This window comes from Ovis aries, chromosome 11 (assembly GCF_016772045.2).
Source record: "Ovis aries strain OAR_USU_Benz2616 breed Rambouillet chromosome 11, ARS-UI_Ramb_v3.0, whole genome shotgun sequence".
In the NCBI taxonomy this organism is placed as follows: domain Eukaryota; kingdom Metazoa; phylum Chordata; class Mammalia; order Artiodactyla; family Bovidae; genus Ovis; species Ovis aries.
Window position 1 is genome coordinate 21576332 of NC_056064.1, and position 15152 is coordinate 21591483.

Genomic DNA, 15152 nt, shown 5'->3' on the forward strand with positions numbered 1-15152 from the left:
GCTAACAGTATCTATGTTGCAAGACTGCTGAAAAATAAATAAGATAAAATTTGAGAAGCGTTCAGCAGAGCACCTGGCACTTGATAAACATACATCCAAGTACATACAGTTATCATGGTTATCCTTTGTCCTCTTGTCATCTCTGAGGAAGTCGCCTTCCATTGTCCCATTGAGTATCTCATAGCCATCCCTCCAGAGGAAATCTGATTGGGTGATGTTGTTGTTATCTGGTGCGGAGCATCCCTATTGGACAGACTCTCGCAGACCCATATCATGGCTGGTCGGTCATTTTTATGTCCAGCCTATCCATAGCCACTTAGTGCTTGGACTCCATCCCCAGGCCAAACCACTGGCACCAGAAGAATAGTCCAGTCATATGACACGAGAGGAAACAAGAATACTCCCCAAAATAACCACTTTCCTTGGAGGAGGACTCTGGGGGTACTGGGCACTCAGAACTATTTGACTGTGCAATACAGTTGGTTGGGAAAGGAAAAGAATCCAGGAAGAGCCTGGAAGAAAATGAGGGAAAAGTGATTTGAAACTCTATTATTATTGTTTAGGGTTGTTGAAAGGATTCATGGAATCAATCCACATACACTCTCTAGCAAAGTGCTGGGCGTGTTGTAAGCACTCAGTATGTAGTAGCACTGAGGATGTCAGTGATGATGGTGGTGGTGGTGATGATTTTGACTGTTATCATGTCTATTTGAGGCAGAAGAACAGCTACAGGTAAAATGATGGGGAGAGGGAGCTAACAGACAAGGATGGGACTCAAGACAGCGGGCATGAGGGTCTAAGGTTTCAAAGCAGGTGGTTTCTGGGGATGCAACAGCCCAAGCCCACATCCTGCAGGTGGGAGTGTGGCAAGCACGCTCCTGGCAGCCCCTTCCTCCCCGTATCTACAGACAGATCCACACTGCCTGAGCTCTATTCTCCTGGGGTCTCACCCAGTGCCGTGGTTCCATGGGGAGCCCTCTGCTACTCCCTGATGCCTGCTCAGAGGTATCCAGTTCTCTCCCCTCCCAGGACTTCACAGAGGGGCCTGTGTGTGAGGTTTTTCTGCCTCAGAGAAGGAGCGCTCCAGCAGAGCCACTGGGTGGCACACACTGGGCATGAGCCACTTGGTGCAAGCTTGGGCTGCAGGGGAGGTTCCAGAACATGGAGCTATTCATAGCCTGGCACAGATGCCCAATTCCCAGCTAAGGGAGGGGGCGTGGTAGATGGGACGCAATCTTGCTCTCATCGTTTATTATTTTATCAACCACTTAGGATGCTGAATGCAGTGAGCATCATCTGGTTGCATCCCTCAGTTTTCCTGTTGGCATCTCCTTCCTGCTTGTCACTTCAGGAACAACATCCTTCCCCAGGGGCCAAAGAGGGGCCAAGGAGAAAATGAAATTGACCAAGTGACAATGAATGAGGGCAAAGAAGGGATAAATATTCATCCTGCTCCATCAGCAGTGGGAGTGGGGCCAAAAAAACACTTAGCCTCACAAATTGCTCACTTATCCTCCCCATGGCGAGTTTGCTCCAAATGGTTTGGAAAACTATTGCCACTAATCAAAGGCATCAGGCCCGTTGCTGGAAGGGGGCCAGGATGGGCCCAGCAGGAATCTGAATTGTGCCTGGATTCATTATCTCTATCTAGTCCAGCATTTTAGTGATAGGTTTTTTTTTTTTTTTTGGTTTGATTTCAAAGTGAGATAGTTAGATCATTATTTGTTAAATTATAGCTTTTAATTAGCAGCTCTATTGAAATGAAAAGCCTAAGAGAAACTCACATGCCTCTACGTTTTTGTTTGGAATTTATAATTGTCACCAGTTTGGAAAAGATTAGTTGGGGGCAGTTAAGTTTTTTTTAAAGAAAATCCTCAAATTATATGCTTTTGGAGGAGGAATGACGGGAGATGCCAGTAAGCTAGATACATGGACCTTACAAGTGATGCTATCTGTTATTATTATCCTGCCCAGGGTCCTGTATTTGCAGAAAAAGAGAGGGGGAAGATGTTTTACAGTCACTCATATGTTTTCCCCTAGGCTGAGCCCAAGATGGCAGTTGAGGCGTTAATGGGATAGTGAGTTTGAGGGAAGAGTGGTTAGCCAAGCCCCTGGTTACAGAGGGAGTTTTGTTCACGCTGGTCACAAAGAGTCCGACACAACTGAACAACAACAACCCATTCCTGATTCCCGTGGAAGATAGGGAGGATGGGGGGCCCTTGATCAGCATTGGTAGATATTTCCTCTTGGCTACTTGGTTTCAGCATTTGGGAGGAACGAGAAAATTTCCTTATTCCTTGTTTCAATTTTGCAACCTTCCTCTCCCCTGGGTTTGCCCTTGCTCCGCTAGTTGCAGAATGATCTTGGATCCAGCAGGGGGCGCGCCACTGCCTGATTTAGAGCTTGCCCCTCCATCTCTAGCGAAACCACACCCCCACCATCTGCACCAACTGTGTGCTTTTCTTCCCGTCTCTGTGTCGGTTTTCCTTCTCTGGTAAGAGCAAGGATGTAGTTTACGATCTTTGCGCGTTGGGCCTCGGGCCGGGAGCGGCTGTCAAGGTGAGCGCCCTGGTTTTCTTCATCTTTCCACAACCAAGGAGAGCATCACCACCTACTGCATTGGGGGCTAAGGCAGCAAGAGCCCCTGCCCCCCAGAATCTGAACCGTTTTCCTCAAGACTCCTTTGCTGTATGCTTTGCAGGTCCTACAGAGAGCAGACGGGAAGCCTCTCTAGTGTGTGGGGTGAGCCCACAGCCACTGACCCTCCTCCGATTTCCTGTGGTGCTTGGACATCTTTGTACTATTGGGTCACAAATTGCATTAGAACAGAGACCAGGGTTGTCCTCTGATCTATTATCCACATTTAGCACAGGGCTAACACGGGTACGTGATACATAATGAATGAATGAATGAATTAATGGAAACTGTTCTTTTCATTCTTTCTTTCTTTCGTGTACTGAGTAGGCACTCTGTGCTAGGCGCTGAGGAATCAGAGATTGAAATATATAATTTCCTGTCACCAAGGAGATTATAATTTGGAAACAGAGACACACATCTTGGCAACTAGAATTTCTAGGTTCCCTTAGTTAGTGGCTAAATAACTTCATTTAGCCAGGAAGATCATGGCAGCCACATCATAAGGGTACAAACCGGTTGGAGGTGACAACATCCTTTGAAATTCAACCACTTCTTTCAAAAAAAAAAAAGAAAGAAAGAAAAATTTTGGCTGTGCCTAGCAGCTTTGGGGATCTTAATTCCCCATGCAGGGATGAACGCGAACCGCCTGCAGTGGAAGTGTTGAGTATCAACCACTGGACCACCGGAAAGACTCCAGCCACTTCTTATTGTGACATGAACTTTACTCATACTGTTTCTTGGGGTTGTGGGGGTAGGGCAAGATTCCAGGTTAGATGCTCTTAGTCTCCTATTACTTTGAAGCTCCAAATTACACTTTAAATCCCATACCTCCTATGAAATCAGGCCACCTTGCAGAGGTCACTTTAAGGCTGTCCATCAAGGTCTCTGTGAGTGATTGTCCCTCAGAAAGGGAGAGGAGAAAATAACCCGTTAGTAAATAGCATTTTGTCCTAAAGGGCTTCTGGGCTTGTGTTGTTATTGAGGTTTTGTTTGTTTATTCTGGTTTTGCTTTAGCGTGTAGATTCAATGTTCCACCTCCCCATCTTGCTTTCATCTTTATTCTTAATGATCATAATTTACTCTGCTTCTAGAAGTAATCAAAGAGGTGAAACCCTCTCCCACTGGGGGAGAACAGCACAGATATGAAGCCCAGAAATAGGAATTGTTTTCTGATGAGCAAATGTCAAATGTTATAGAAGATTAGCTTTGGGTATTGGAGGAAGGGTTATCGTTATGGCCTGAAGCAACTATATGTATCTCTACAGCTCTGATGGCCAAGAAAGGCGGAATAAATGTTTGGGAAGTGGTTTAATGCACATATTTTGATCTCTGAAAAAGCTAGAGCATGAAATAAGTAAATGAAAAGACATATGCTTTTTGACTTTTGGAGCAAAACAGGAAAAAAAAACCACAAAAATTTAATCTTTATAATTTCATGGTATTGAAAATTTACTAGAATTAAATTTTTTTAGATCACACAATTACTGCAGCTCCAGCTGTGTGCACTGGTGTGAATAAAATACTGTCTATATTGTAGATTACATTTCTTCCCTCCATAGCCCCCCAGCAAGGGTCCCAATGACTGCAATTAAAATCATTGTACTACATGGTTTCACAAGGGAATTCTACCAAACCTTTCAAGAGAAGATAATCCCAGGGCTTTTGTTACATGTTACTGAAATGTTACATGTTACTGAAAAAGAATAAAAATTTCCAAAATTTTTAGAAATATGAGCACAAGTCCAGTGAAGATTTCACTAAATATATAAATATAGGTACAACTCATTAATAAATATTAATGCAAAAAGCTCAGTTACAGTATTAATTAAAAGAATATAGCATATTAAAATTAATATATCACATGGAGTTCATCCCAAGTATTCAAGGGTGGTTTGATATATGGACTTCTACCTCCTAACCCAGAACTTCCTCTTCTGGTGGTAGTGGACTAGGTAATTTAGAAGAAAACTTTCCACAAGGAAAAATCTTGGTTAGACAAAGAATAATGAAATTATTTTTTTAAAGCATCAAAGGGTTAATGAGATAAGGATCAATTACTGAGTGAGGTCTGGGAGAGGTTGGGAATGCAGATTGGTGAGCATAGCACTTGGGGTTGCATTTTCCAGAAAATTTGCTAAAGGTCTAAAATGTGCTTTTTTGCAGTCCCTTAGTGATTGGGCTCAAAAGATGGAACCAACTTGGATAGGGACTCTGGTAAACCACTCCATCCCATAGCATTTAATTCAAATAGAATCTGGAAGCAGTGAGGGGACAGATGGATTTTTTAACATGTAGTATTGGAACTAGTGGGTAGTCAGTGGAAAACAAAATTGGATTCAGACTTCACATTACATGTGAGGATAAATTCCAATTAAAGTTTGAAGTGGAAGAAAAATGAAATCATGACAGTAATAGAAGAAAATATGAGAAGATTCTCTTGTAACTCCAAAGGAAGCAAGGTCTATCTCATATCACAAAATCCAAAAGTCACTAAAAAGAAATCGATAAATTTGGCTACATAAAAATTTTTGTGGGACTTCCTTGGCAGTCCAGTAGTTAAGACTCTGCGCTTCCCTGCAGGGGACTCAGGTTCGAGGGTTTGATCCCTAGTCAGGGAACTAAGATTTCAAATGCAGCAGGTTGCAGCAAAAAAATTGCAAGGCAAAACGTAAAGTCAAATGACAAATGATAAACCAGGAAAAATATGTTCAACTCAAGTTATAAGCAAAGAGTTAATTTCCATACTATTTGAAGAGAAGATTACTAGCCTAAGAGAAAAATGGGCAAAAGATATAAACAGATGGACCACAAAAAAAAAAGAAAAGAGAAATGGCTCTTATTATAAGAAGATGCTCAACCCTAGTCATATGAGAAATGCAAATTAAAACCACACTGAGATTTCACTTTTCACCCATTATGCTGATAAAAATCCATAAATTTGATATCACTGCATAGGCCAAAAAACAACCATTCTCACACATTGCCAGTAGGAAAGTAAATTGACTCCCCTATCAAGGGCAATTTGTCAATATTTATCAAAATTACAAATGTTTATATCCTCTGATCTAGTCATCACAGAATTTTTTTCCTTCAGATATCCTTACACATGTGCAAAATGATATTCATGCAGGCTATCCATTATAATTATGTAATGGCAAAAGAATGGATACAGCTAAGTGTTCAATAATAAGGAATAAATGATGTTTCTGCCATGTGTAGGAGTATTATACAGCTATAAAAAAGAGAGTTAAGGAAACTCCTTATGTATTTGATATTTTATGGAAAGTTCAGCAAGACACATTCTAATAACAACAACAAAAAGTCAGAGAAGTGTGCTACCTTTTGGGTTTAAAAAAGGGGGGGGGGAAATAATGTATACCCATAGTAGCTTGATTTCCCTGGTGGTTTAGATGGGAAAGAATCTGCCTGCAATGCAGGAGACCCAGGTTTGCTCTCTGGGTTGGGAAGATCCCCCGGAGAAGGGAATGACTACCGACTCCAGTATTCTTGCCTGGAGAATTCTGTGGACAGAGGAACCTGGCAGGCTACAGTCCATGGGGTCACAAAGAGTTGAGCATGACCAACAACTAACACTTTCATAGTAGCTTGTATGCATATACATATACACATAGATGGTTAAAAAAATAACTAAAACCAGGACTCACCTATTGAAGGACATGGCACTGGATGGATGGGAAAAGGGTGGGAGGGAGCCTTTTTACTACCTGTGCTTTGTTTTATTGGATGTTTGAACCGTGTGGGTGCCTTGTTTACTTACACCTTATTTAGCTTACACTGAGGGGTAAGCTTCAGTGTCATCGCTGTTCTAACCCACTATTAAATGGATTCTATTTCCCAGCAACCAGAAGAGAGTGTCCCGAGACGATCTCTCTTCTGGTCAAAGGTACTAATTTCTAATCACCAGCTGGGCTTGGGTTGGGGCTGATGGGGTTTATGAGACAAAATAGAACTAACAGGCCCCAACATAGATGTTTATCTCTAAGTTTGATTAAGAAACCATTTTAAATTGTGTGTAAAATATACATAATATAAAATTAGCGACTTTAATCATTTTTAAATCAAAGTAGAGGTGATTTACAGTGTTGTGTTCGTTACTGCTGTACAGCAAAGTGATTCAGTCGTACATATATGTACATTCTTTCGTATATTTCTTTCCAGTTACTGTTTATCAGAGAACGCTGAATATTATTCTCTCTGCTATATAGTAGGACCTTGTTGTTTATCCATCCTCTATATAAAAGCTTACATCTGCTAACTCCAGCCTTCCACTCCACCCCTCCCTCATCCTCCTCCCCCTCGGCAACCAATAGACTGCTCTCTACGTCCATGATTCTGTTTCATAGACAGGTTCAATTGTATCATATTTTAGATTCCATAGACAAGTGAGATCATATGGTGTTTGTCTCTCTCTTCCTGACTTACTTCACGTAGTATGATAACCTCTAGTGGCGCCCATGTTGCTGAAAATGGCATTGGTCCATCCTTTCTCGTGGCTGAGTAGTATTCCATTGTATAGCCTGCACCACATCTTCATCCATTCATCTGCTGATGGACACTCAGGTTGCTTCCCTATCTTGGTTACTGTGAGTATTGCTGCTGTGAACACAGGGGTGCACATGTCTTTTTGAATTATAGTCTTGTCTGCATTTTAACCATTTTTAAGTGTTTTCCACTTTTTTCATTGCATTTTAACCATTTTTAAGTGTATAATTCAATGGCATCATGTACATTCAAAATGTTGTGCAACCGTCTTCACCACCCATCTCCGGAAATTTTCCATCTTCCCAAATAGAAACTCTGTACCCATTAACAATTCCTCTTCCCTCCTTGTCCCTAGCCCCTGGTAACCACTGTTCTACTTCTGTCTCTATGAAGCTGACTACTCTAGGGACCTCCTAGAAGTGGAATCATATAGTATTTGTCCCTTTGTGTCTGGTTTATCTCATTTAGGGTAATATTTTGAAAGTTCATCCACGTTGTGTGTGTTAGGGTATTTTGACTCTTTGCAACCCCATGGACTGTATCCTGCCAGGCTCCTCTGTCCATGGAATTCTCCAGGCAAGAATACTGGAGTGGGTTGCCGTTCCCTTCTCCAGGGGATCTTCCTGTCCCAGGGATCGAAACTGGGTCTCTTGCATTGCAGGCAGATTCTTACCATCTGAGCCACCAGGGAAGCTCTCAAAATGCAATTAAATCCCAGGCTTTTCCTCCTTTCTAATTTGTGATCATTCATCAGAGGCAATGGTGTGGGAAAGCCACATCCATTCTCCAATCCTGCTTCAGAACAATTTGCTCCCCTTTCTAATTCTCACCTCAGCCTCTGAGCTGAGACCCAAAGCACCAGAGATGGTCAGACTGCTGCTGTCAGCTGGTAGAATTAACTGCTCACCTTCAGGGAAAGAAGATGCTCCCCCTCCAACTTTGCAGCTATTGTGAATAACGCTGCTCTGAACATTGGCATACAAGTATCTGTTTGGTATTTGTTTGATATCCTTGCTTTCAGTTTTTTTGGGGGAACATATACCTGGGAGAGAAATTGTAGAAACCATGTTGTGGCATGCACCAGAATTTCATTCTTTTATGACTGAATAATATTCCTTTGTATAAATCACGTTTCAGCTCTTCATTCCTCAGTTGATGGGTATTTGGGTTCTTCACACTTTGCAGCTACTGTGAATAACACTGCTATGAACACTGGCCTACAAGTATCTGTTTGATATTTGTTTGATACCCTTGCTTTCAGTTTTTGGGGGGACATATACTTGGGAGAGAAAACAAGGACAAAACCTTGTTTTGACTTTTAACCACCTGTACTAACTAGAGAAACACTCCTCAAAGATTAAGGACTGGTTGTGAAAACTCTTGACTAAAAGGAAAATCAGGAAGTTAAAATACAAACAACATAAGACAGCCAAGCACGGGCTATACATAAATACATCACAACCAAAATGAACTGGAGGCCACTGAATGCCACGAACTTTGACGTCTCCCACTTTTTCCCCTACAAATGATCCGCAGCTGTGTTTATATTTCAGGTCAGTCTTCATTTCAGGGCTGTCAGGATTTCAAAGGATGCCTGGCACTCCTCCTCTCCCTTCCCCCATGGGAAACACAGATGAGCCTTCAGCTTCTACCTGCTCACAGGTAAATTGGAACCTGAGCTGTGCCTCTTAATATCATGGGATTTTTGGCATTTAGCAAAGATGCCCTGTGGTGCCCTAATGTATCACTTGCTGTGATACTGTGAACTCTGAAAAAGGCTGGCAAGCTTGGTGATTTGCTGATTGTGTTCTGACCTCTTCTGAGAGAGCTTCTGGGCAGGGACATCCTAAATAGCATTAAAAATGAGCCAAGGCATCCGTGGATTCGTGAAATAAGCACTCTGCCCTGCTCACTTCTCTGACATCTGTTTCTACTCATCCTGAACAGTGGGTGAGTGGCTGTTGTCAAGGCTGCTTCCTCCGCTCAAAACATTTCAAAACGCTCCTACAAGGACTTCCCTGGTGATCCAACCGTTAAGACTTTGCCTTCTAATGCAGGAGAAGTGGTTCAATCCCTGGAAGGAGAGCTAAGATCCTACATTCAGAAGCAATATGGTAACACGTTCAATAAAGACTTCTAAAGTGGTCCGTATCAGGACTTCCCTGGTGGTCCAGTGGCTAAGACTCAGTGCTCCCAATGCAGGGTCCTGGGTTCAATCCCTGGTCAGGGAACTAGATCCCATAGGCCACAACTAAAAATCTCGCATGTGGCAATGAAAAGTCAAACATCCCATGTGCCACAATTAAGACCCGGCACAGCCAAATAAATAAAAGTAAATATATTTTTAAAATGCTCCACGTCAAAAAAAAAAGTCTTCAAAACCCTCCTAGAGTGGGTCACTTGAGAAGTCCAACACTCAGCCACTAAGAAGTGTCTGTTAGGAACACAGCCACCACACGCTCACCCTGTGTGCAACTGGCGTTGTGGCTTGTTGCCAGGAAGATGGCAGAAGAGGCTCACCCTTGTCTCCAGGAAGACGGGGAGGGATCTTGATGCAAAAATAGCTTGCTCTGCCTGAGGAGGAGAAAGAGTGAAGCAGTGAACCCTTGGAAATGGGAGAGCTCTTAGAGGACCCTTAGCTTAACCCAGAGCCTTTTTGTTTGCCAACTCTCTTCTGTCAATACCACCCTAATTTCTCAAGGGAGATTAACCCTTCTCTGGTTCTCAGCCATGTGGTTTAAGTACAACCAACCCCACCTCTCAGTTCCAGGGATGGATCCTGATTTAGCTTAAGACAGAGTGTCCTGACCCCTGGATTCAATGATTGGTTTAAAATGGGTAGTTCAGTTCAGTTCAGTTCAGTCGCTCAGCCGTGTCCAGCTCTTTGAGACCCCATGAATCGCAGCACGCCAGGCCTCCCTGTCCATCACCAACTCTCAGAGTTCACTCAGACTCACGTCCATGGAATCAGTGATGCCATCCAGCCATCTCATCCTCTGTTGTCCCCTTCTCCTCCTGCCCCCAATCCCTTCCAGCATCAGAGTCTTTTCCAATCAGTCAACACTTCACATGAGGTAGCCAAAGTATTGGAGTTTCAGCTTTAGCATCATTCCTTCCAAAGAAATCCCAGGGCTGTTCTCCTTCAGAATGGACTGGTTGGATCTCCTTGCAGTCCAAGGGACTCTCAAGAGTCTTCTCCAACACCACAGTTCAAAAGCATCAATTCTTTGGCACTCAGCTTTCTTCACAGCCCAACTCTCACATCCATACGTGACTACTGGAAAAACCATAGCCTTGACTAGATGGACCTTAGTCGGCAAAGCAATGTCTCTGCTTTTGAATATGCTGTCTAGGTTGGTCATAACTTTTCTTCCAAGGAGTAAGCATCTTTTAATTTCATGGCTGCAGTCACCATCTGCAGTGATTTTGGAGCCGCCAAAAATAAAGTCTGACACTGTTTCCACTGTTTCCCCATCTATTTCCCATGAAGTGATGGGACCAGATGCCATGATCTTCGTTTTCTGAATGTTGAACTTTAAGCCAACTTTTTCACTCTCCACTTTCACTTTCATTAAGAGGCTTTTTAGTTCCTCTTCACTTTCTGCCATAAGGGTGGTGTCATCTGCATATCTGAGGTTATTGATATTTCTCCTGGCAATCTTGATTCCAACTTGTGTTTCTTCCAGTCCATTGTTTCTCATGATGTTCTCTGCATGTACGTTAAACAAGCAGGGTGACAATATACAACCTTGACATACTCCTTTTCCTATTTTGAACCAGTCTGTTGTTCCATGTCCAGTTCTAACTGTTGCTTCCTGACCTGTATACAGCTTTCTCAAGAGGCAGGTCAGGTGGTCTGGTATTCCCATCTCTCTCAGAATTTTCCACAGTTTATTGTGATCCACACAGTCAAATATGGGCTGCTGGCCAAAGGTTGCCCATCCTCTGTAAGTGTTTTATACTTACAGAGAAGGGGAGTGGGATGGGGTAGGGGGAGCTGATATTTATAGGGTATTTACCACACACTAGGCACTATACTTGCACCTTCATATATGGTAATATATATACATATATATATATATATATATATATTTTTTTTTTTTATAGCCCATATTGGCATAGTCCATAAAGCAGAAATAGATGTTTTCTGGAACTCTCTTGCTTGTTCCATGATCCAGGAAAATGGGTAGTTAACTCAAGCCAATAAGATGCAAGAAAATGTTTGCTGGGGTTTCAGGGAAGGACGAACATCCTTTTGTGTCGTGGGGGAAAGTATGCAAATAAAAAAGGATTACCCTCAGGAATGCCTGGCAGCCATTTTGCTACCATGAGGGAGAGCGTGCCTAAGATTAAAACAGGATCTTGAGAAACAAGCGGAGAGAAGTTGGGTTCTGGGCACATTGTTTGAACCTATATCAAATCCCACCTGAAGTTAGTCCCATCTCCGAACTGTTCAGTTACATAAATTTTTGTTCAGTTAAATGACTTATTTTTTAAGCCAATTTGGGGTGGAATTTAAGTTATTTGCAACATAAAGTTGTCCAGCTAATTCAAGCCTCCATAATCGATGCTACGAGAAATACAGATCTTCCAGTGAGAGAAAATTGTTAGCTGTCTCCATGACGTGTTACTGGATGTTCAGCAGAGGATAAGGATGGGGGAATGGAAAGCGTGTGAAGAGGAAGTTTGGTGTCTGCCCCAAGGAAGTGAGAGTCCCTACTGAAGACTCCTTATTCGGGGGTAGGGGGGAGGAGCTTCCATGCCCCAGGTGACAGCAATAGGGCCATTCTTTTATAAATTAAAGAAGACAGTTAGTCTTGATCTGATTTCCCCCTATTATTCTCGCTTCCTCTACAAAATGAGGACGTTGGATTTCGTGAGCTCCAGCATTCTACACATCTTTGTTTCTGCAGAAAGAGCATAGGCCTCAGAACCTCACATACATCACATACCATATCAGATCCTGCTAACAGCTGAGCGACCTCAGTCAAGTTATTTAACCTCTCTAAGCCTCAGTTTCCTCAGCTACAAAATATGGACCTTGATTATACCTTCTACACTGTGATTTTTGTGACAACCAAATGAAATACAATGTATGGCCCTTCCCTGGCAGTCAGTGGTGGTTGGGACTCCATGCTTCCAATGGAGGGGGTACAGGCTCCATCTTTGAGGAACTAAGATTCCACATGCCATGTGTCAAGGCCAAAAAATAAAAAATACATATATGTATATATTACCATGTATGAAGGTGCAAGTATAGTGCCTAGTGTGTGGTAAATACCCTGTAAATATCAGCTCCCCCTACCCCATCCCACTCCCCTTCTCTGTAAGTGTAAAATACTTACAGAGGATGGGCAACCTTTGGCCAGCAGCCCATGTCTGCTCCTGCTTTTGTACATAAAGCTTTATTGGAACACAACTGTGCTCATTCATTTACCCGTTATCTATGGCTGCTGTCTAGCCCTAAGCAGAGGGTTGAGTAGTCAGAACAGAGACTGTATGACCCACAACACCTAAAATATTTACTGTCTGGCTTTTTACAGAATAAACTTCCTGATGCAGAATGTAAGGCCCAATCTAGTTTAAGGAACCTCAGCTATTTTCTCAGCAGGGAGGAGAACTATTGGGAAGGTATAAAGAAACTTCCTGATACCCCTTGAATCTTTCACAGTGACTCTGGGGACATGCGAGGGTGGCAGCAGTCTCAAAGGAGAATAACCTATGGCAGGAAAACAACACCCAGGAAAATAGTCAAACATGATCTAGGATTCAACCCTTCCCCAGTACTTGAGCAAAGGGGCCCAAAAGGAAGATTCTCTCTCTAGATGACACACACACCCCACCCCACCCCCCAAGGAAGTGACCAGAGATTTTAAATACCAACACAAAATAGTAAATATGACAGTAGGTCTTGGACACTGTTCTGGTGAGAAGATAAGACTTCCTCTGGAACAGAACGGCATCTTCTGTGGGCGTGGCATGTAGAAGAGATTCTCTGTGTCAGGGTTGTGTGCGTTGGTTGATCACAGGATGCTTGGGTAGCCACAGCACTGACCGTTTGGAGCTGAGCTTCATGCCCCACACGGGTCACCTGACCCACGGTCCGGAGCGACCTTTGGCTACCTCTGCATCTGTAGCTATCTGAGAAAACGACCCACCCCATGGGTCCATCTGTTGCTCTGAGAGATGGTGCGAGCCACCTAGCTCCCCGTGATGGTCCCTGCAGACTGAGTGCAGTTTACACCCCTCTAAGCTGCATGATCATCCCCATAGAAGATACCATCACGGGTAACTCAGCTTTTCCTCTACAGATAACATGAGGCACACGTGCTGCCGAACAATGTATTGTTTTTCTTTCCCTTTTAAAAACTGAAATATGACTGACATGCAATGTTCTGGTAATCTCAGGTGGTGATGTTTTTCTTAGCAAGACACACCTTGTTGGCTGAGGCCAGGGGCCTCCATTCTGTGCCCTGACTAATGAAATACCTCAAGGCACTTTATTTGGTTTGTTTTGGGTGGGTTTTGTTTTGTTTTGCTTTTTAGCCTTTGCTCTGTGAGAGAAGCTCACCTCTGTGTATTCTTGTGTGTTCAAGGCTGGAGATCACCCTCCGGCCCCATCATCCCCACCTCCCGGAGAAACAGCTTTGATTATCTTGCTCTCCTTCACTCTTTTCCTTTCTTCCTGTGTCAGAAACACAGAAGCCGTCTGCCCACCTGATGGCAAGTCTCACCCTCTGGTGATGATCACACAGCCCACACTGTCCTGACCTCAGCACCTCTGGGATCTGGACGGGGCTGTGTTAACTCGTTAGCTGCCCTTTGGTCTCCCTGTGCTCAGGAGCCAGTGAACTGCTTAGGTGTCAGTCCTCTGCCTGTGACAAGAGAGAGGCCTGCTGGCAGGGACTGGAACCACCCACCACCAGTCCTGAGCCAGGAACTCAGGTGGGAGCAAATGTTTCTAAACTAGGAACTTTCAGTGCACGAAGAGGGAAGGGGTTGACATACCTTGCCTTCAAACCTGGAAGAGATTTCAAGTCATTTCCTCCAACTTCTGCATTTTACAGATGGGGGAACCAAGGGCCAGAGTGGGTGGGGGTGGTTTCCCCAAGACCAACAGGTGGCTCTCAACAGTGTTGCAAATCAAGTCCCAGCTTCTCTTTTCTGCATCAGATGGTAAAACACACTGTTGCTATTGAGCAGCTGCCTCCAGTGAGGGTGGGCATTTGGTCTCACTTCTTTCAGAACGTGGTCTTTCTCATGAAAGGTATGTGGGTGTAGGACCATGACCAACGTCTCTCCTCCCGTTTCCATCACAGAATGTCAAAGCCTTTAGGGTAGTGATTTCCAAAGCTTGGGGCTCAAACCACAGGTGGGATTTCGGTACCTACCCACTTTTTAAATTTTAAGAGTAATGTGTTTATGTTCATGTGGGTTAGGGAAGTGTATAAGTAGACACCAAATCTGTTCATGTTCATGATGTTTGTATATGGCTACTGGGGTGGGGGCTCAGAAACTAAAAATGTATTCAGTCAATAATAGCATGGGTGATTTGTTAATTGGGGAAAGAACATACTGTATAAGCAAGTGGCTGAAATTCTGGAAATGCTGTCACGGAGAATACCAACAATTGGGAAGAGATTTAAACCAGGGATTTGCTGGTGATGAAAAAAACACACGCTCAGCTTCATTAATCACCAGAGAAATGCAGAATAAAACCAGAATGAGATACAATTTTTCTCCTTTCAGTTTGGTAAAGATCATAAATTTTGGGGACTTCCCTGGCGGGCCAGTGGTTAAAAGTCTGCACTTCCACTCCAGGGGATGTGGGTTTTGTTTCCGATCAGGGAACTAAGATCCTGCAAGCCACCTGGTGTGCCCCTCCAAAAACAGATGATAAAGTTTGTTCTCACTTTAGCAGCACATATACTAAATTTAGAATGTTACAGTGAGGATTGGCATGGTCCCTGGGCACAGATGACATGCAAATTCATGACAAATCCCGTGGGTTG

The 15152-nt window shown here is 43.4% G+C and overlaps 1 non-coding gene across 1 annotated transcript; it reads left to right on the plus strand.

Moving 5' to 3' along the window:
- The first annotated feature begins 15045 nt into the window (after nucleotides 1-15045).
- LOC114117046 (U6 spliceosomal RNA) lies at nucleotides 15046-15152 on the plus strand. The gene has a single exon (XR_003590841.1). It is a non-coding gene; the product is annotated as a U6 spliceosomal RNA (small nuclear RNA).